This window comes from Carcharodon carcharias, chromosome 4, assembly GCF_017639515.1.
Source record: "Carcharodon carcharias isolate sCarCar2 chromosome 4, sCarCar2.pri, whole genome shotgun sequence".
Taxonomy (NCBI): Eukaryota; Metazoa; Chordata; class Chondrichthyes; order Lamniformes; family Lamnidae; genus Carcharodon; species Carcharodon carcharias.
This window is the reverse complement of record NC_054470.1, coordinates 160,515,566-160,538,492: the sequence shown is the minus strand read 5'-3', so window position 1 is coordinate 160,538,492 and position 22,927 is coordinate 160,515,566.

The following is a 22,927-nucleotide window of genomic DNA, read 5'->3' as shown; positions in this document are numbered from 1 at the left end:
AGGTTTATAAGGTGATTATATTTTGGGGCTGTAGCTTTAAAGTTAGGGTAAAGGGGTTATGTAACCTGTTCATCAGTCTGCCTGACAGTAGGTTTGGGTGGTTTGATTGTTAGAGATCAAAGTGAGGTTTAGATTGTTTAACTGTGAAGATGGTGCAAGGCATTTATGCTTGGAGACAATGGCAGCAGTCTCTGAGTTTACCATGAGTGGTGTCTACCCAAGTCCCAGAAAGGTTTGTACATATTGTATTGTAAACAGATGTGTTGTAAACTCTCCATTTGCTTCTAAGATGAAAGAGAGTTGAGGTCAAGGAAAGCTAATTAGCATTTCTACCTCGATATGAGGTATATTTCAGATTGCAATGTGTAAAGAGGGCAACAAAGCCATTTTTGAGATCAGGTTACAGACTTCCCTACAAGATCAATGAATATCACAGATAAACAAAGGTGTGGCCAGCTGGGAGAAAAGGCTACTTGACTTTGTGAGCTACCACAGCCAGGTGCTGGAGGGAGATGGTCTTTAATTGAAAAGATGCATCCTACAGTCTTTTCCGGATTATGGAAGATTTGTTCTTGCATGGCCAAGGGGAAGAAAAATCATCAGAACAGATTTTGCCGTTGGTGGTGGATTTAAGAGACTCTCTAAAAACTGAAGAAAGCACCTGGAGAAGGTCACTTGAAGTTACTACTCGGCAAAACGGGGATAAGGGAACCTACGGGAAGCTGGGAGCAATGATAGACCATTTGCTAAAAGGACTGTAATTGTGGGGAGGGTGCAATGGGTGATAAATATAAAAGGGGAATGTTCCTCTCTGAAGTTTAAAGTATAAATTGCCTACAAAACATTGCCTTAAACATTGCCTACCAAGCATTGCAGACAGTGCCAATTTGGAGCGACCACTCTGCCAACTTGCCCAATTTCCCCCACAGTGTCTTTCTGAACCCTGCTTTTAATGTGCCCCACAGTGCACATGCTTTGGACAAAACACCAGCTAAAATGGCAAGTTGGTTTACTTCCGGCAGTTTGTCCCTTAACTGCTGCTTTAATTGGCATCACTGTTCGGAGCAAATCCGTTATTGATGGAAAATCCAATGTGGTCTGAATATGTTAAAAAGAAGAGTACCAAGCACAAAGCTAAAGCAAAAAATGCAGCAATAATTTCAGCAACAAGGTTTAAACATGCTCCAAAAATATGTACTTTTCCATTCATCAATCTTTAGGATTTTTGAAGATTAGCAACATTTTTTTCTCCTCTCTGTTTCAAATGTTGCTGGCAGCCAGTCCTGTTTATGACCAGCCCAATGCAGAAAAATGATGCAGAAAATAAATGATATACATCAAAATTTCTAAGGAAAGCACCCTCGGTACATGTCACTGTTTTGAAGCTTCAGTTCTCATGATTTGATTGTTTCCTATTTCATTCTTTTGTGCCCTTAATCCCATTCAGTCAATTTTCTATTATAGACATAAAAGTGAAGAGAAGTGAAGAACTGCAAATGGACAATGCAAATTCATAAGTGCTCCAGGCTATGGCAGTAGAAGAATTCAGATAGTTTTTCTCTTTCTATTTTTTGATCTGTCTGGTTTATCACATTCTGACTTTTTAAGCAAATATGATGGGACAATTGACTTTGTTTGTCCTGAAGCCCAGTTTCCTTCACTGGTCTTATTGAGTTAATGGCTGATTGGTTCTTTTGTAAATGTTTTGTGCTTTCTATTGTGGTTTTAAGTTGCTAATATATACAGGGAGTGGTGCGACAGGTCCTGAAGGACTTTTTGCAAACTTCAAGGCTTCTGCACAAACCAATTGCTCCCCGGGTGCAGTTGGCCTCCCCATTGGGAAATAGCATTAATGGCACAATAGTCTGCTATTTTTCATCGCTTGTCCAACCTTACTGTTGGCAGATGGGCGAATCGGCCAGGCGGCCTTTACATTTTTTATGAAACCTCATCCAAGTGCGGGATGAAGCTTCCATTATGAAATAAAATAATAATAAAAATCTGTGGGCAACATTTTCTCATATATATTTTTAGGTGCCTGATTGTGATGCTCGGACTTTTTTTTCTGTTTCTTAAAACTTTATTGGAACATTTTCGGGCCTACAGCCCCCTGAGGCAGCTCTCTGCCTTCAGGGAGCTTACTGACAGCGCTCGCATGCACCCGCGTTGATGTCATCGCTCGTCCTCCTCCCGCCCCCAACCGGCAGCGCTGAGCTTTTCAGCCCATGCTTCACGCTGGCTGGCCGTTAATTGGCCAGCAAGGGTGAAATCGCAGTTGGGGGCCGATCACAGTCGGCGGTCCATTTCCTGGCCAATTCCGGGCCCTCCCATCACACCCGCCTGCTGGGATAAAAAGATAAAAATTCAGACCCATGACTTGGAGAATGAACACAGGCCATGCGAACAGGACAAACAGCGGGAGGAGAAGTGGTGGGGGAGAAGGGCTCTCAGCTGAAGGCTTTAAGCGACTAACATGTTCAGGGAGCAATTCTCCAACCTGAACCTCAACAAGGAACAGTGTGTGAGACCTCTGCACTTTGGTAAAGACATCCTCACTAGAATTTGCAAACTGCTGCAGCCACAAGTGTAGCCACACACAGCATTGCAAGGAAGAGCATTGCCAGTGGCTGTGAAAATGACCATCAAGCAATCTGAGCATGGCAATTAGCTGACCTTGTATGTCTTTCTTGTAAACTTCCACTGCTGCACTTGAACGGTGCTGCTTGCTGCTTGTGCTGCATTGAAATCTGTGACATTGGCCACCAGACGCACCGGCATGGTTGGGTCCACAGGTGCTGGCCACCACTTCCCTGCTGAAAAGGATGTGCTCCTAGCTCTGTGCAATGCCCTGCGCTCCCCATGCTCCTGATATCAATTGCAGCTTCTCTCACAGGTTTCCCAATGCAGCAAGCATTGTGTGTACCCAACAGCATTCTTCTGCAGGCTGCCCCATCGAAGCTGAGCTGGTACCTGTGCTATCCTTGGCCCCTGGCCTGACTGTAGTCCAGTATCTCACTATGTGCAAATCCTGCCTCTAATCTATCCTTGAAGTCACAAGCGGTTCTTCCTCCACTGCCTGACCAAGTTGCACTTCTTGAGTGTCTGAAAGGAAAAAGGCAGATGAGTAAGGTTGTGGTGCGAAAAGGGAGGTTGGGGGGAAATAAGAGGTGCAAACTTACACTATCTGCCACTTGGGAATCAGAAGAATATGAGGGATAAGAGGGAAGTGGGACGTGAGAAGGAGGATTATGTATGAGGATACCATTAGGTTCAATGATTACAGCACTGCTGCTGGTCTGAGCAATGGGTATCCTAATAATTTGGCCAGCACCATCTCCCTTATGGGGTTAGCATACGCAGGCATGTATGTGCCACTCTAGTTTGCTCCTGCTGTCTCTGCTTGTGCACCACCTTGTTCTGCGAGATAGAGGGAGGAGTCAGTGAGTGTTGTGCAATCTGCTTGGCTGATCTGGTTATCATGAATCAATAGCTGGCAATGTATGCAACTTGTGAAATGTGGGTCTGAGGCTTGCAGCAGTGCCAAATGCATGACAGTCAGATAAAGCTTATAAATGGTAGGTGTGAGGTCTGACTGATGAAGATTTTTGGTAGGTGAGTGATGGGAGTGTGGTAATCTGAGCAGCGGCTGAGGCTAGTGGTGCAGTTGGCAGGATGTGGCATTCACTGACCTTGATCGCTCACGTGAGGTCATTGATATTCTTGTGGCACTGCAACCAGGTCCTTCGGCCTTGGCCCCCAGCATTGACCTGCTTGGCTATCCACTCTCAATGCCTGTTGGTTGTGTATCAGTAGGGCCTCCTTCTCCATTGCAGATGGGGCACGTCTTGTCCTTTCCACTTCTTCAAGCAAGACATCCAGAGCAGAAGCCAAAAACTCTTGGAGTCCATGCTTTCCCCTGTTGTGCCATTCCTCATTAGATCCCAGGTTAGATTCCCTCCAACTGAGTCTCCCAGCACCTGTTCCAGCCACAATATATCTCACCTTTAAGCAACTTGGGCTAGCTTTAAGCAGCGCGGGCTAGCTTTAAATGATGCTAAAAACAAAAAACTGCGGATGCTGGAAATCCAAAACAAAAAACAGAATTACCTGGAAAAACTCAGCAGGTCTGGCAGCATTGGCGGAGAAGAAAAGAGTTGACGCTTCGAGTCCTCATGACCCTTTGACAGAACTCGAAGGGTCATGAGGACTCGAAACGTCAACTCTTTTCTTCTCCGCCGATGCTGCCAGACCTGCTGAGTTTTTCCAGGTAATTCTGTTTAAATGATGCTAGCCACTCAGGATAGTGGCTTCTTGCTGAGGATTCCAGTCAATCAATATCTTAGTTAGTGTTAGTTGGGTGCTGAAATCATGGAAGTGGGCAGGCAGTATGAAGCTGTGCTGTTGCCTGCACCTCAGTCAATAGTTGTGCATCACTGACGTTTCTCAATCCCTACAAGTGTATTTGGGTACTATCAAGTTTAGCAAGCATGGCCTGTTGTTATCAACTCAGCTACCCGTGGAACATTTTTTCACAATTTGTTCATATTGTTGAATGTCTCTGTAAGATCGCTTCTTAACCTTTGTAATTCTGATGAAATGACAAGCATCCACCCTCATAACTAAAGCCTTTCATCCGTGATACCACCTCTCATCCTTGATAACATGCTAGCTAATGTCATCTGCTTCTCTCTGTGGCTTTGATATCTTTCCTAATGCAATGTGCTCAAACGTGGACACAAATATGCTAACGGTAGGCTAGTATCTTTCATAGGTTTGTATAGTCGGGAACTTTGAACTTCATGAGCACTTCTTCCAGTTACAGTAATTGTGATGTAAAGGCCAATATGTTACATTTTAATTGTTTTCCTTTATCCCAACTTAAAATCTCAGCTGATCAGAATTTTGCTCTTATTTACAATGTTCTTTCCCGTATCTTTTGCAAGATGTACCATTCCTGAGATGAAAGGGAAGACAGCCAGCCCACTCTTTGGGCGGAATCGTCCCAGATTTGCACTAAGTGCAGTAGTGGGCAAGAAAAACAATGCTTTACCCGCTGGCCGCAAGGGCGGCCTCTCACGCCATATTGTCCCAATCCCACCACATTAATTATGCATTCCCAGGAAACACGCCCTTTCGATGGCTTCATTCGCCTGCCACACCATCACCTCACCGCTTCTTCACGCTGGGTGTCATAGTTAAAGTGCAGCTGCACGCACATCTCTCAGTGCTTCCAGCCCAGGACCGGCAAGGCCCTGAAAGGCAAGAAGACTGCAGCCCCCAGGTTCAATGGCACATCCGTCGAGCACCTTTTGGATGCTGTGGAGGCCCAACATGATGTCCTCTACCCTTGTTCTGGCTGCAGGATGGGTATCAACATCCCCAATCCAGCATGGGAGGCAGCGTCAGTGGTGGTCAGTGCCAATACCCTACAGCCATCCAGTACTAAAAAAGCATGAAAGATCTCCTCCATTCTGCCAAGGTTCTCATCACTCCCAACCCACACATTCACAAACCCATCACATACCCAAAGGGATCTCACACCCCGAGGGAGAACACCACTAACTCTCACACACACCCTCACATCTCCATCAGGCTCATACACTCTGGAGCTTGCATCTTGTCCATGGCTCCGCTCAGCACACAAACATTCCACGCAGTGCCATGAATCCTGATCATATTCTCTCCATCATTTTTTCATACAGGAGAAGCTGGCTCATAATAGCAAGTAGAGGTCCCAGACTGAATATGGAGTGAGACTTAACTTAGCTTGAGGAACGTGCCTTCACGCTGACTGGTGAGGACGTGGATCCTGCCGGCAGCAACGGTGAGGTCGGTGGCAAAACTCACGTGAGGATCCAGCACCACATCTTCCCTCTCTCAACACTAAGGTGACTGCTCTCTCTCCTGCTGTTCACTCTACTGCCATGTACTAATTATCTCTATTTTGGTTGACAGAGAGCTCTGCCAAGAGACCAACACCCTCAGCCAGCAAGTCCCTCAGCCCCATCCAGGGCCTCACCTCCAGCCAAGAGGTCATCTCCTCCATTGAAGAGCTGGAAACAAGCAGCCTGGAGGACCCACCACAGTGCTTACCCACACCCTGCACCAGCGCAGGGACACTCACCTCGGCGGGACCTAGATCTAGAGCAGGCTCAAGTTCACAACCTACTGGTCTCAGCACGGACAGGTATCCACAGCAAGAGGAGGCAGGTTCAGCCGAATTCCCCAGCACTTGGGAGACTGCTGAAGAAGAGGCATCTGTGAGTCTGAGTCAGATGATGAGCCTCATTGTGGAGAGGCAGCAGAAGGCGGGAGAACATCATGCAGAGTTGTAGGAAGCCCTCAACAGAGTGGCATGCTAGTCGCGGGATTGAGTCCGTCTTTTCTCTGATGAAGTGGTGCCCGCATGTGCATGTTTGGAGGTCTCTATGGGAAGGATGGTGGATGCCATGGAGACCGTGGTCCGGCAGAATGCAAAGATGCATGTAGACCCGCAATCCATCGAGGTAACCATGGGTGAGTTCCTGCAGTAGCAATGCGAGAGGGAAACGGGGCACCTCAATGTCCCTCTAGGTGCTCCATCTCTTCAAGGAGTCAGACTGGGGCCCTTGGGCACCCAAAGGAGGAGGAGCTATAGCTGGACACCCCGGGTCATCTATTTAGGAATCTCAGAGACTGTCCTCTCCCTCCGAGTCCCCTTTGTCTGTGACCCCCTCAACCTCATCCTCTGTCACGGCAGAGGGAGCCGCTGGCCCACAGGAGGACAGCTAAAGGAAACCGAGGCTTTCAAGGCCTCAGCTCTCCAGAGGCCACATGCCGAAGTCATCAGAGGCAACAGGGCCAACCATTGCACAGGCTGTCTCCATCCCTGCTGCAGATGTCAGGACATTGTATAGGAGTTTAAAGTGTTCAAAAGTTAAGAATTTCTGATCACAGTTGGTTGGATGGGTGAACACATTTTGTCACTTTACAACCTGAAAATACATTCACTTTCACTAAATGATGTGTAATGGTGTCTTTTAGCTTCATTGACAGGCTTTGTGAGACCTCCCTCTGCATTCCACCACCCCGCCCCCCCACCCCCAACCCACCACCCCCCCCCCCACTCCGCCACCATAACTAGCAGTTCAGCTGCAGAAACTGGCCCACAAGTTATTCTGAAGGGAGAGGTGTGTGTGTGTGGCAGGGGCTTTTGGAGCCTCGAGCAACCGTTCTCACATGCATGCGGATCCTTCCCACATCACACCCATATCAATGTCCTGAGTATTTTCAGTGCTGCCCGCTGGGGTTTCCGTTGACCTGAATCTCCGTCCACTCATTCTTCACACTCCCATGCAGCCCACCATGACTCTCATTTCACTTTTGATTTAGCTAGCATGGTGTGGCTAACATTTTTTCTGCACTCCCCCCATCCTTTCCCCCTTCCCAGTCACCCATTTCCTCCCCCTTCCCACTCCTAGGGTCCATGTCTGCCTCCGAGTCCCCACCAACCACCCTCACTGTTACTTCTACTGATACCATTGCCCCTCAACACCCCACCCTACCGGTTCAGTCTGCCCTTGGTCATTCTCACTATTCTCTCCTACCATGCCCACCCTCAGTTCACTCCCCTAGAGGCACTCATAGACTCAACAGACCCCTCCTCTGCACATTCACCTCGACATCCCCCCCTCTGGACTCCTTCCCCCCTTAGAACTCCTTCTCCCCACAGACTCCCCTTCCCCTTAGTCCTCCATCTTTTCTGACTCTTCCTCCACTTTACTTCTTCCTCCAGCCTTACTCCTTCTCCCTTCCTGACTCTTGCCTCCACCCTTGCTTCTTCTTCCACCCATACTCCTTCCTCCCCGCTGACTCCTCAGCCCTTTCCTTTGCACCCTCCACCCCCCCCTACACCTATCTCCCCAGTTGCCGTCTTATCCCCCCGTTACCTTCTCCCTCCCCACCGTGGTCCCACCCACCACCTCCCACGACACATTCATTCCCCCCCAACCTCACCCCCTGACACTTTTACTCCCCCCTCACAACGTCACCCCCCCAACACCTTTGTTCCCCCCGTCCAAACCTCAACCCCCACTGTCAGACCTTCCTCCCTCAATTGACCCTAGACCGCTCTCTCCCTATCCCTAGTACATCTTCCTCTCCTAAACACAGTTGGGCCTTCCTCTCCACACAATCGACCATCAGCCATTGTGTGCAGACCCTCAACGGTGACCTTCCACCTCCTGTGAGCTGCTTTGCAGCGAAGCCATGTCCATGAGGATCCACTCAGCATGCCATGGACATTCCTCCAGCTCCCATTGCTGTTGGGCTCCAGCATCTGCTGCTTCTTGGATGTCTGCGATGTGAGAAAGGCCTTGGTAGTAATTCTTGACTTCTGTACATCACACATGTCAAGATGTGTTTTCCCACCAATGTGGACAGACGATCCAGCGTGGGACGGTGATTCCGGCGAGCTGGCCTTATAATATGCGGATGTAATACAATGAGACTCCGGATATCTGACAGTGGAAAATGCGGACCACCATTGACGGGCAGAGCGGACAATTACAAACTGGTTTCACTATGTTATGAAACCGATTTTTGGCCTTCTCGCCACATTGTCCACTCACGTTGCCAAACACACCCGACACCAGCGGGCATGGAAAATTCTGGCCTTCGCCTTCTGTATTAGTCACTCCTGAGGTTGCTGTAGGAGGTGTGTGAGAGTACATGAAACCATGGCCAGGATTTTATATTCGGGTGTTCGCTCGACCCCACTGAATGTAAAATCTGGTCCAATGATGTTGGGCGTGATTCCCCTTGTCATCACGCACGGGCTCAATATTGCGGACGCATGCATGAATGGCTGCCATGCCAGCTGGTTTTTAAGGGGCTAATTAAGGCTATTAACAAGCCAATAGACAGTGATGATATGCTGTCCATGTGATTTTTAGCTCGCTGCATGGGAAAAAGGAATGGGCAGAAATCACGTTTTAATCATTTCCTCATCCACGGGCGGGATAAAAGGCCCCCGGAGAAGCAGCACTTTCTCTGTCATTACCAGTCCTTTGCTGTGAGAGTGCAGACTTTTTCCAGAGTTTCTTTGCATCTCGTTTGATTGTCAAGTCTGCCTTTCAGCATCTGAGGTCCTCATCTTCCCTGGAAGGTTCCCCTAAGTATTGCAGCACAGCACTCCTTGATTTTCAAGGCACTGCTCCTCTACATCCCATCTAATGGGGATAGTGTATTCCACTGGTGGCATCTCCTCTGAAGAGGAAGCGAGGGGCAGGAGGGAGAGGAGGCCAGGTTAGTGCAGGCAGCATCCCAGGGACAAACTTTTAAGAGAAGAGGCATGGGCTTAGTTGGTGCAGGACCAGCAGGAAGGCCAAGCTGAAGACACCACTACCCAGTGTTCAGGCAACATTCCAACAGCCTCCAGATGTCTGAGGGCCAGTGCCACAGGAGACTCTACCTCTCCAGGAGCAGTGACAGCAATATGTCACCTGGAAATCACCTCCAACTGCTTGGGCGGACACCCAATGCCAGTGGCTTTGAAGGTCACAGAGGCCCTCAACGTCTATGCCTCCAGTTTTTTTCAGGGCTCATTGGGGAATCTGTGCGGTGTTTCTCATTCAGCTGCACACAGTTGCGTCAAGCTCGTGATTGACGCTATCTTTAGATACATCCACACATTCATCCACTTCTGGGCAGACAAGATGACCACAGGACACAGGTTCCCAAAGTTTGTGCCAGTTACCCTGGGAGCTAACATGACGCTTACCTCTTGCGTCACTCACAGGTACCAAGGCTATTCATGGCTCCTGCACAAGTGGATGGATGGCTCCTGGGTGACAAGGGTTATCCCTTGAAGTAGTGGCTGATGACCCCACTCCTTCACCCAAGACCTGAAGCCGAGGAGAGATACAACAGGAGTCATGCCTCCACAAGGGCAGTAGTGGAGAGGACAATTGGGCAGCTGAAGATGTGCTTCAGATGTCTGAACTGATCAGGGGTAGAATTGCAGTATCCTCCAGAGCAAGTCGTTCTCATAGTCGTTGCATGGCTGCACCCTACACAACCTGGCCCTGGCAAGGGGGACAAACCGGAGTCTGAGGAAAATGAGGCTGCTCCACGGGCCACGGAAGATGACTCTGGCTCAGAGGAAGAGCCTGGGGAGGCACAGGGTGAGTGCCTTGAGGCAGAGGACAGGAACCTTCATGAAGGCAGGGACACCAGGGATGCTTTGCTCCAGCAAATCTTCAGCTCGGCATCCAAGGCATCGTTGCCACATCAAGCCAATGGCTTTCTCCTTTGCTAATAATCTATAAATGAGAACACAACCCTGTATGCCAGCACTGCACATCACCATACTTTTACAAGCCTGTGCTGCATCTGACACTATTCAAACCATCCAGCCAACTCAGCCCATTTAAGTCAAGTAAACGTTTATGTTACTTCACATGAACAAACAAAGAGCGACCAAAGTGTCCATGTCTGACACAAACATCAAAATAATTAACGCAAATAATGTCACCCATGACATGCCCCAGATGTGCTCATGATGCCTCCAACTTACGTCTGTGGGTTCTGTGTCTTGGTGCCCCCCCCCGCCCCCCTCCTTCGCTGACAGTGGTGTTGGAGGCAGCTGCTGACTCAGCTGTCCTGGTGGCCCTGTTTACCTTGGCGATCATCCCCTGGCTGCTAGAGCATAAGCAGGCTCTGCCAGGGAGGGTGCATCCAGCCCATGTCTGGGCACCCCTCAGATCATCAGATGCAACGGACACTGGCAGAGGGGTGGAGGAGCTGGTGCCCTCATCCAGAGCATCCTGAGAGAAACCCACAGAGACAACAGTCTGCTGTGTGAGGTGAGTTTGCACCTCCCTGCTCACCATTGATGGACAGGGATCCAGCAGGGAGACTAGGTGCCTCATCAATCTCTTGCACTGGCAGTGACCTCCTGAGGTCATTGCCTGTGTGAGGGCTGGCAGGTCTAAGTGCAATCCCAGGAAACTCTGAGTCTGCTCCTGAAACTGCCTCTGCATGAGAGTCACCACTCTCTCAACGGAAGGGGCTGTGTGCATGGTGTTAAGGATCAACGAAGAACTGATGCTCCATATGGGCTCCTCCATGACCCTCATGGATCTCTGCCAGTTCTACAGTTCTCCAGTTCTCCCTGTGCATCCTGCTGGATATTCAGCATCTGCTGCCTGATAGGCAACTCCAGAGGCTCGTCATCTGCCTCGGATGTAACATGGTCCTGGTCTCCAGCTGTGCTCCCACTGTTGGGTCCCTGGGCCCTTTCTGCCTCTGCCAGCTCCTCATGCGAGTGCGATGGTGCCTGGTTCAGAGAGACGGTGTGACATTGGTGCAGGTGTGATGTCTTCCTCAGAGCTCATTCGGGGGTCCTCGGGGTCACCGACGGCTCCTGTGGATTACGCACCTGCGGGAGGAAGGCAAAATTTGTTCCACTCATCTACCCTTTCCCTATAGCCCAGCATTTTTTAAGTATATATCCGCTTACCTTTTGAAAGTTACAACTATGTTTCCACCACCATCTCAGACAGTGCATTTCAAGTTATAACAACTCTGTGGATGGGCAATAAATGCTGGCCTAGCCAATGAAGCACACATTCCCTGAATGGATGAAAAAAAAATCTCACAGATTAACATTTCATTTCCTCTCATCTCCCCCTTGGCTTTTTGCCAACAGTTGTAAATCTGTTCCCCCTACTCCCCGGCTACTCATCCTCCTGCTAGTGGAAACAGTTTCTCCCTGTCTACTTCAGCAAAATTTTGAACCCAGCTATTAAATTCTTCCAAACCCATCTTTTCTTTAAAGAAAACAACCCCAGCTTCCCTAGGCATTTCCCTCACCCCTGGTAAATCTCCTCTGCGCTCTCTCCAAGGCCTTGACTTCCTTTCTAATGTTTGGTGCCCAGAATTGGATACAATATGCTAGATGGAGCCTAACACATTTGTGAAATGTAACAATTACTTCTTGGTCGTGAACTTTGCTTTTATTTATATAGCTAAGAAACCCATTTGCTTATTTGACAGCTTTGGCACCTGCAAAGATTTCTGCTTGTGAACTTTGCTCCAGCACCCACTTTAAAATTATACCATTTACTTAGTACTACTTCCCCTCATTCTCCCTTCCAAAAGTCAAAAATTCCTACTTTTTTTTCTCTAAATTTCACCTGTTGGGATGATACCAATATCTACAGTGCCCCTGGGTTAGGGAGAAAAATATTGGTCTGAGTTACTGCTCCTCATTCCTGCCTGGAAACCTCGGCTTACATGTATGTCTGTGGGTTGATATTAGGCAACAGCATGTTCAGGCTTGGCTCGTGATGCCCCACTAGGGTATGAGCTTAAGCAGTGCTCTCCTGGATTCTATGGTAACTTCAGCAGATCATTGGGAACCTTGGGAAAAAGGCAATGATGGTTTTTAACCATTGATGCTCTCTGGAGGGATGGGATTTGGGGGGGTGTGGTGTAGTGATCCACCGATAAGCCCACAGGCGTTCCTTACTAAATATTCCAGATGATGGTGAGTAGATTGCTCACAATCATCCTGAAGACTCCCATATGAATAATGTCCACTTACATGGAGCTCAGTTGGTACTTGTGCAGCCAGGCAGTGGTGTAGTGGTAATGTCACTGGACTAATAATCCAGAGAGCCAGGGCAATGCTCTGGGGGCCAGGGTTTGAATCCCAACAGAGTGGATGGGAAAATTTGAATTCAATAAAAATCTGGAATTAAAGTTCTAATGATGACCATGAAACCATTGTCGATTGTTGTAAAAATCCATCTGGTTCACTAATGTCCTTTAGGGAAAGAAATCTGTTGTCCTTACCTGGTCTGGCCTACATGTGACTCCAGACCACAGCAATGTGGTTGACTCTTAAATGCCCTCTGAAATGGCCTAGCAAGCCACTCAGTTGTATCAAATTGCTACAAAGTCCAAAAGGAAAGAAACCTGATGGAACACCTGGCATCGACATAGGCACTGGAAGCGACAACAGCAAACTCAGCCCTGTTGACCCTGCAAAGTCCTTCTTACTAACATCTGGGGGCTTGTGCCAAAATTGGGAGAGCTTTCTCATAAACTAGCCAAGGAAAAGCCTGACATAGTCATACTCACAGAAGCATACCTTACAGATAATGTCCTGGACACTGCCATCACCATCCCTGGGTATGCCCTGTCCCACCGGCAGGACAAGCCCAGCAGGGTGGTATAAAGTCAGGAGGGTGTTGTCCTGGGACTCCTTAACATCAACTTTGGACCCCATGAAGTCTCATGGCATCAGGTCAAGTATGGGCAAGGAAACCTCCTGCTGAATACCATGTACTACCCGTCCCTCAGCTGATGAATTAGTACACCTCCATGTTGAACACCACTTGGAGGAAGCACTGAGGGTGACAAGGGTACAGAATGTACTGTGGGTCGGGGACTTCAATGTCCATCATGAACAGTGGCTCGGTAGCACCATGACTAACTGAGCTGGCCGAGTCCTGAAGGACATAGCTGCAAGACTGGGTCTGTGGCTGGTGGTGAAGGAACAAACGAAAGAGAAAATCATACTTGACCTCATCCTGTTCAACCTGCATGCCGCAGATGCATCTGTCCATGACAGTACCGGTAGGAATGACGACCTTACAGTCCTTGTGGAGACAAAGTCCTGTCTTCACATTGAGGATACCCTCTATCGGGTTGTGTGGCACTACCGCTGTGCTAGATGAGGTAGATTTCAAACAGAGCTAGCAACTCAAAACAGGGCATCCATGAGGTACTGTGGGCCATCAGCAGCAGCAGAACTGTACTCAACCACAATCTGTAACCTCATGGCCCAACATATCCTATATTCTGCCATTACCACCAAGTGAGGGATCAACTCTCATTCATTGAAGAGTGCAGGAAGGCATGCCAGGAGCAGCACCAGGCACACCGCCAAATGAGGTGTCAACCTGGTGAAGCTACAGCACAAGACTACTTGCATGCCAAACAGCATAAGCAGCAAGTGATAGAGCTAAGGGATTCTACAACCCCACAACCAATGGATCAGATCAAAGCTCTGCAGTCCTGCCACATCCAGTCGTGAATGGTGGTGGACAATCAAACAACTCATTGGAGGAGGAGGCTTCACAAATATCCCCATCCTCAATGATGGAGGAGCCCAGCCTGTCAGTTGAAAAGATAAGGTTGAAGCATTTGCAACACACTTCAGTCAGAAGTGCTGAGTGGATGATCTATCTCGGCTTCCTCCGGAGATCCCCAGCATCACAGATGCCAGTCTTCAGCCAATTCAATTCACTCCTCGTGCTATCAAGAATTGGCTGAAGGTGCTGGATAGTGCAAAGGCTATTGGCCTTGACAATATTCCAGTAATCGTACTGAAGACTTGTGCTCCAGAACTTGCCGAGACCATAGCCAAGTTGTTCCAGCGCAACTACAACACTGGCATCTACCCGGGAATGTGGAAAATTGCCCAAGTTTGCCCTGTACACAAAAAGCAGGACAAATCAAACCTGGCCAATTACCGCCTCATTATTCTACACCCGATCATCAGTAAAGTGATGGAAGGGATCATCAACACTACTATCAATTGGCACTTGCTTAACAATAACCAGCTCACTGACACTCAGTTTGGGTTCCACCAGGGCCACTCAGCTCCTGACCTCATTACAGTCTTGGTCCAAACATGGACAAAAGAACTGAGCTCCCGAGGTGAGGTAAGAGTGACTGTGCTTGATATCAAGGCAGCATTTGACCGAGTGTAGCATCAAGGAGCCCTAGCAAAACCGAAATCAATGGGAATCAGGGGAAAATGTCTCTGGTTGGAGTCACACCTAGCACAAAGGAAGATGGTCGTGGTTGTTGGAGGTCAATCGTCTCAGTTCCAGGAGATCACTGCAGGAGATCTTCAGGGTAGTGCCCTAGGCCCGATAATATTTATCAATGATCTTCCTTCCACCATGAGGTCAGAAGTAGGGATGTTTGCTGATGATTGCACAATGTTCATGACTCCTCAGATGCTGAAGCAGTCCATGTACAAATGCAACAAGATCTGGTCCATATCCAGGCTTGGGCTGAAAGTGGCAAGGAACGTTCGCACCACACAAGTGCCAGGCAATGGCCATCTCCAACAAGAGAGAATCTAGCCATTGTGTAATAAACTTGGAGAACCAGGCATCTTGTAAGAAACAGTAAACTTTATTTACAAAGCTTCTGATGAAGCTATATGCTTGCACCGAGGCCAAGGCTAGAAAGCTCTATTCCTAAGATTACCCACGCTTAGCGCTTCTGTAGAGTCACATGATCCCCATAACAGTATGAAAGGTTTAACTTACAATTACTACATTCCTCCCCCTTTAATTTTGTTTTACCTCTCTAATTTACAAAAATACCTTAACCCTTAACATATACAAGAATATACAGTCCATGCAATTATAGATTAAGTCTTTGAGGTGTAGATTTTCTGATTCAGGTAGAGTGATGCAACTCTACGACTTGAGATTCTTCCATTGGATCAACTTGATGAGGTTATAATCCTATTTGCCACTTCCACTTGATATGATAAAAGTCCTGTTTCAGAGACAATTGTACCAGGAACTCACCTCAGTCCAGCTGCAAAATTTCACACACAAACTGTCTCTCCCACAGTAAATTTCCGATCTTTACTGTGAACATCATGATTCACTTTCTGACTACTCTGGTTCTTCCCCACCTTCCCCTCTAAGTTAGGGAATACTAGACTCAATCTTGTTTGAAGGCAGCATTTCATTTGCAACTCAGAAGGTGTTGAACCCACTGTTGCATGCGGAGCTGTTTTGATAGTTGAAAAGAAATCTTGAAATTCATGTTTCTAACATTCCTTTAGTTAGTTTCTTAATCCCTGTTTTAATGGTTTCTGCTGCTCTTTCTGCTAACCCATTTTATGAGGAATGATACGGTGCTGTTTTGACATGTTTAATCCCATTTAGGTTCATGAATCGTTGGAATTCCATACTAGTCAAGGCATTGCCATTATCCGAAACAATGACTTCTGGTAGGCCATGTTCACTAAAATATTGGTGCAGCTTTTCAATAGTTGTACACATGTAGGTGATTTCAGTTCATTCACTTTGTGTGTCAATGGTCACTAAAAAACCTGGTACATCAAAATGGACCTACATTGTCTATATGTAGTCTAACCCAGGGTCAACCAGGCCATACCCACGGATGCCGTGGGGCTGAAACGGGAACTTCTGCTGTTGCTGACACTGGAGACAGTGTTTAACCATTTTTCTATATCACTGTCTATATCTGGCCACCAGATATAACTTTGTGTGAGCATCTTCATTTTTGAAATGCCTGGATGCACACTGTGAAGCTCTGTCAAGAGTGGTTCTCACCCTTGCAAAGGGACGACAACTCTTGCTCCCTATAACAAGGTACCATCTTGACAACTTAGTTCAGATTTACGAGCATTGAATAATTTTAATTCTTCAGAGACTTGTTCATTTGACCATCCTTGCACTACCTGGTCTCAGACTCTTTATCTTTATCTGCTTCGCACAGGCCAGTGAGGAGTCCAGGAAATTCAATGCAAGTATAACTTCTTGAGGTACTGGAGCATGTGTAATGCTACCTGGCAAAGGAAGACGACTGAGGGTGTCTGCATTTGCTATGTGCACACTCGCTCAGTGCATATAAGCGTATTCGTATGCCAACAAAATCAAAGCCCATCCTTGAATTCCAGCAGAGGCTATCTGTGGGATTGCCTTATCTTCACTAAAAAAGACACAACAGTGGCTTGTGATCTGACACAATGATGAAGTGTTGACAATGCAAATATTGATGAAACTTCTTTACTCCAAATATGACAGATAAGACTTCTTTTTCAATTTGAATATCCTTTCTTGGCTGCAGAGAGGGTTCTAGATCTTATTGGTCTATCAGATCCCATCCTCCATCTTGTGTGAAAATACCATTCCCACTCTATAGGAAGATGCATCGCAAGATAGTATTAATTCCTTTGATAGTGTACTAGCAGACATGATGAGTGTAATAGCTTTTTGACTTTTATGAAGGCTTCCTCTTGTTGTGCCTTCCAGGGCCACCGGTCGTTCTTCTTCAAATATAAGTGTAAAGGGGCTAACACTTTAGATTGGGCAAGAAGCAACCGTAAAAATTTACCATGCCCAAAAAAGGCTTGAGCTCCGTGACGTTGGTAGGAAAGGGCACTTCCTTGATTGCCCTGACTTTCTCCTCTAATGGATGCAACCCTTGGGAATCCACTCGATGATCCAACTATGTGCTTTTGTGACTTCAGTCACTTGGAAAATGTACTTCTCTTTTTTCAAATGTTCACCAGCCTCCAAGTCTCTTCAGAACCTCTTCTAGGTTGACCAAATGTTCGGCTTCCACTGATTTTGTGATCATGACACCATCCAGGTACACCAGCTCAGGGAAGTCCTTGTAGTAAGCTTTCCATGGCGCTTTGGAAAATAGCTCAGGCAGATGACACACTGAAGGGTAGGCATGTATATTGGTACTGTTAGGAAATAGAGATGGTTAAGTTATATTTGTATTTGTGGGTGTTAGGAATGAGTTTTGAATTTAATGTGTAAATTTTATTTGTATTTATGTATCTGTGTTAAAGGTCAAATGGAGTTTTAGTTTCACTTTAAAAAGGTGCTTTCATTTCTAATGAGGGTTTATGACTTAAGAAGTTAAGCAAACACAATGGTAGAGGACTTGGGCTGTTGCCCAGCAACAGGGGGCCAGAGAGGCAGGTCCCTCCCACAGACACATGAAGAGAAACAACAGTTTTGATTTGGAAGCTGTTGGATCTCCACAGGTTTTGAAGATAGCTGCCAGGCAGGAGCAGCCTAGAAGGGGCAGATAGCCAGCTCCAAGCTAAGAGACCCCAAAATCTAGGGGAGTGAAAGAAGGGAAAGTCCAGAGCAGATCTTCTAGCCAAAGGAAGGACAGGAACCTGGAAAAGGTCCCGTTAAGAGTGAGGGGCAGACAGAAAGGCTCCAAGCTTCAGATTTAAAGAGACAAAAGGTGCAGAAAGCAGATTTAATGCAAGGGTAGCTTGAAAAAGGCAAGAAGGCCCAAAGAAGCAACTGAAGGTTTGTAGCTCTTTGCTTTGGGCGTGTGAAGCAGTGGTACTGTTGACAACTGAGATCAGAGAGAGAGAGAGTTTGTGGAAGACAGCTTGAATGCATGTGGTGGCTCAGGGAAGGGGAACGTCAGAGAGTCCTAAACCCTGGAGGTGAACCCTTGCAGAAAGCATCTGAGAGAAACCATCAATTTGAGAAAAGGTTCCAAAGCGAGTTTTTGGAGAATGAAGATTGGAAACCCTTGTGTGAAAGACTGAGTTCAGTGACACTGGTTGGCTCATGGTGTGACAAGTGCCTGGGGGGAGCTGAGGAGAGAATCATAGCATCTGGTTGAGGCGACATCTGTCACTTGGTTTCAGAGTGTGGTGTGTCTGACCACAGGCTGCCTATTGGTTTACATGGACTGTGTACTTACTACAGACAATAGAGTATAAGATAGCTTTTGTACCTTGTGTTATCCTTACAAATCTGTATATATCTCAAGGTATAGTTGTGGGTGAAGGAGTATTGTAATATAGTTCATCTTTTCTTGTTGAATAAAGTTTTAAACTCTTAACAAAAGAATATCAGCTGACTCCTGTGAATTTGTTCAGTAGCTACTCTCCACAGATCCTAACTTTTATTTGTTTTAGATACATCAAGCTGGGCTCCACTGTGGGATCAGGCTTGTTCAGGGTTAACCTCAGCTGGGATCATAACAGTACAGGCCCTTGTGCATGTTTATGGTGACATACCCTCTTGATGTGTTATTTAGCTCTAGCTGTTGGTATGCATGGCTCTTTTCCAGTTTAGTGTAGGATTTTCCCCCTGAAAGTTTAGTTTACAGTTCTTCAACCTTGGGATTGGGTATTTGTCTAATTTAGCAGCCTTGTTCACAGTTAATTTCTAATCTCCATAGATGCAAACAGTTTGATCTGGTTTCATCACAGACACTATGGGTGCTGCCCATTCTGAAAATTAGACTGGCTGGATTATCCCTAACTACTCCAAGTGGCACAATTCTGCATCCACTTTCTCCTTTAGAGCATAAGGCACAGGTCTTGCCTTAAACCGGGGTGTTGCTTCAGAATCCACATATATTTTAACTTGTAGGCCTTTCATTTTTTCCCAACTCATCTCGGAATACTCTGTCGTGCTTTTTTAACAACTCAGGAATTCTTTCTGTTCTGACTTGAAAAATTTCTGACTAGTTGAGTTTAAGTTCTTTTAACCAATCGCAGGCTAGGCCCTTCACCTGTTACAACAATTACTGACAGCTGAGCTGTCTGTTGGCTTTAGGATACAGATATTCACCTGTATTACCTCTCCAGTATACCTTTTTAGCTGAGCCATGGTTTGCTCCAAACTCAATGGCTGGGTGCCTTCGCTGAGGTGTTTAAAGATATGTTCTCCCACCACTGTGGTTGATGCTCCTGTGTCAACTTCCATGACTTGAGGCTCCCCATTTACTTGAAGGGTGATGGTGATTGGTTCAGTTTTCCTTGTCTTAAGATTGTATAGGAAATTGATATCAGTATCAGCAGCTTTAGACTCATATATATTGTGCACTTCATTCAACTTGATCTGCTGTCAGAATAGCTGTCTTAATATTGCCCTGCACTGTTTTACAATATGCCCTTTTTTTTGTGGCATTCTGCCTCTTTAAATCTGCAGGTTTCCAGTACATGATTTACCCACACATCAGTAACACTTTAATTTCTGGGTTACTGGTGAGCTGATTCCAATATTTCTTACTGTTTTTCAAGCAGTAGGAACCGTGCCCCACTTTGCAGCTATGTCCCTGGTTTTCGTGCCATGCCCGGCAGTAGGTTCCTGCCCTAACTGAAGAATGGCACCATGTTACACACTCTGCAAAGCCTGCGAGTCCACCTTAGCACTCCCCATTGCTAGCACTATCTCCATGGTGTGCTTCAGGTCTATATTAACTTCTGCAAGTAAACGGCACTGAATGGCAGCGCAAACCAAACAATGTCGCAACATGCCATTTAGAGTATCTCTAAAGTCACAGTGCTACATTAACTGTTTTAGATTCACAATCTATGTTGCTATTGACTCACTGGGGGGCCTCACTCTAGAGTTGAACTAAAATCTTTGCATGATCACCGATGGTTTAAGCCGAAAATGTGTCTTCATGAGGCCTACTAGCTTGTTGAAGGAATTGGAATTTGGTGTGTTCATCAGGTTTTTGGGTTAGGTAACACATTTTTTTTCCTGCAGACACTTAGAATTGCCTTTGTTTCTCCTCTGCCATTATTTCATTCGCCACAAAGTAGAAACATAGGCGCTCTACGTATTGACTCCAGTCCTCGATGGATGAGTTGTACTGGTTGATTCTGCTGAAGAGTGACATGACTGGTGAGTAAACTTTCCTTTCTTCCCTTAAAAATCGAAATACTCACATCCAAGAGGCAAGGTGCAGTGCTGGAGCTATTTATCCTCGTTGCCAATTGTAATAAACTTGGAGTACCAGGCGGGTTTCTTGTAAGAAACAGTAAACTTTATTTACAGAGCTCCTGATGAAACTACATGCTTTTACCAAGACCAAGGCTAGAAAGCTCCGCCCCTAAGATTACTCACGCTTAAGGCTGATTCATCTGTACAGAGACATGATCCCCAGAACAGTGAGAAAGGTTTAACTTACAATTACTACACATTGCCTCTTGACATTCAATGGCATTACCATCATTGAATCTCACACTATCAACATCCTGGGGGTTACCATTGACCAGAAACTGAACTGGACTAGCCATATAAACACTGTGGCTACAAGAACAGATCAGAGGTTAGGAATTCTGCAGAGAGTACCTCACCTCCTTACTCCTCAAAGCCTGTCCACCATTTACAAGTCACAAGTCAGGAGTGTGATGGAATACTCTCCACTTGCCTGGATGAATGCAGCTCCAACAACATTCAAGAAACTTGACACCATCTATGCAAAGTAGCCTACTTGATTGGCACCCATCCACAGACGTTCACTCTCTACACCACCGATGCATAGTAGCAGCAGTGTGTACCATCTACAAGATGCACTGCAGAAACTAACCAAGGCTCCTGAGACAGCACCTTCCAAACCCACGACCACTACCATCTAGAAGGACAAAGGTAGCAGACACATGGGAACACCACCACCTGGAAATTCCCCTCTAAGTCACTCACCATCCTGACTTGGAAATATATCACCGTTCCTTCACTGTCGCCGGGTCAAAATCCTGGAACTCCTCCCTAACAGCACAGTGGGTGTACCTACACCACATGGACTGCAGCAGTTCAAGAAGGCAACTCACCACCACCTTCTCAAGGGCAATTAGGGATGGGCAATAAATGCTGGCTTAGCCAGAGAAGCCCACATCCTGTAAACGAATAAAAAAAAAATCCCTGCGCAAGTCAACACTATTTAGAGTTGAACGGAAGAGGTGAAAAATTAATAGAGAATAATTTTTAAGAAACAGCACTTAATTCCTTTTTTTAAGTTTATGGCTTCACTTTTACTTTCAGTGTAGCAGGTTTTGACTTTTTAGCTGTTTAACTTTCTCACTATGCTGCAATTTTATAGATATGTGCATGAGAGGATGACTAGACAGATAGAGATTGAGGGCTAAAAACAAAAAACTGCGGATGCTGGAAATCCAAAACAAAACTACTGCTGAAAGCTTTGAATTATTCTCTTTTTCTATTGCTACAAGTTAAATGCTGAATTCTAATCACAACGTGATCCCACATGGACATTCCAAGTCTGTATATAAAGAACAATCTACTTAGGTTTGGATTCTTTTAGGTTCACTTTGAACGGAAAATTTAGTGCACTCACACAGCAATTAAAGAAGACATTCTTCAGTAGCTGTGCATTGCTACCACCTCACCCAATCTTTGTTTTCTGCTGATTTGCTGGTCAGTGGAATGAATGTTAGCTACAGAAAAGCTAGGTGGCAGCATTGGCTGATAGATCCTGGAGTGGGCACATCATGTACCTGATATCTTGTGATGTTGGTGCTGGTATCAAATCCCTGCTGGTCTGGAAATGATGGTTATTGGTCTGATTAATCAGCTGCCATGGGAAATCATGAAAAAAGCTCACTCATAAATCTGGGTCTTCTGATTCCTGGGTCCTCAGAAAAACTAAGACTGGTTTTGCATGGGATACTGGAGATTAACTTTCACTTGGCAAAATTACTGTCAGTGAGGCAATAACTGCCTCAAAATGGGACAGTAGAAATATCATCATGTATTTCTGCTGTTCTTCCATTAGAGAACCAATATTGAATCATTGAATGATTATAGCAGAGAGGAAGGTTTTTCAGCCCATAGTGGACGTGTCAACTCTCTGCAAGAGCAACTCACCCAGTGCCACTCCCTTGCCTTTTCACTGTAGCCCTGCAAGTCTTTCCTTTTCAGATAATTATCTAATTCCCTTTTGAAAGCCTATCCTCCACCACACTGAGGCAGTGCATTCCATATTCTAACCACGTAAAAAAGATTTTTCTCACGTCACCACTAGTCCTTTTGCCAATCATTTTAAATTGGTGTCCTCTGGTTCTTGATCCTGCCACCAATGGGACCTGTTTTTCCCTATCTTCTATGGCCACACCCTTTGTGATTTTGAACACTGCTATAAAATCTCCCCTTAACCTTCTCTAAGGGTATCAGGCCCAGCTTACGAACAAGGAGCAGGAGTAGGCCACTCAACCCTTCGAGCCTACTTGGCCATTCAATGAGATCATGGCTGATCTGATTGTAACCTCAACTCCACCCTCCCACCTACCCCAGATCACCTTTCACATCCCCCACCCCTTGCTTATCAGGACTCTACCTCTGCCTTAAAAATATTCAAAGACTCT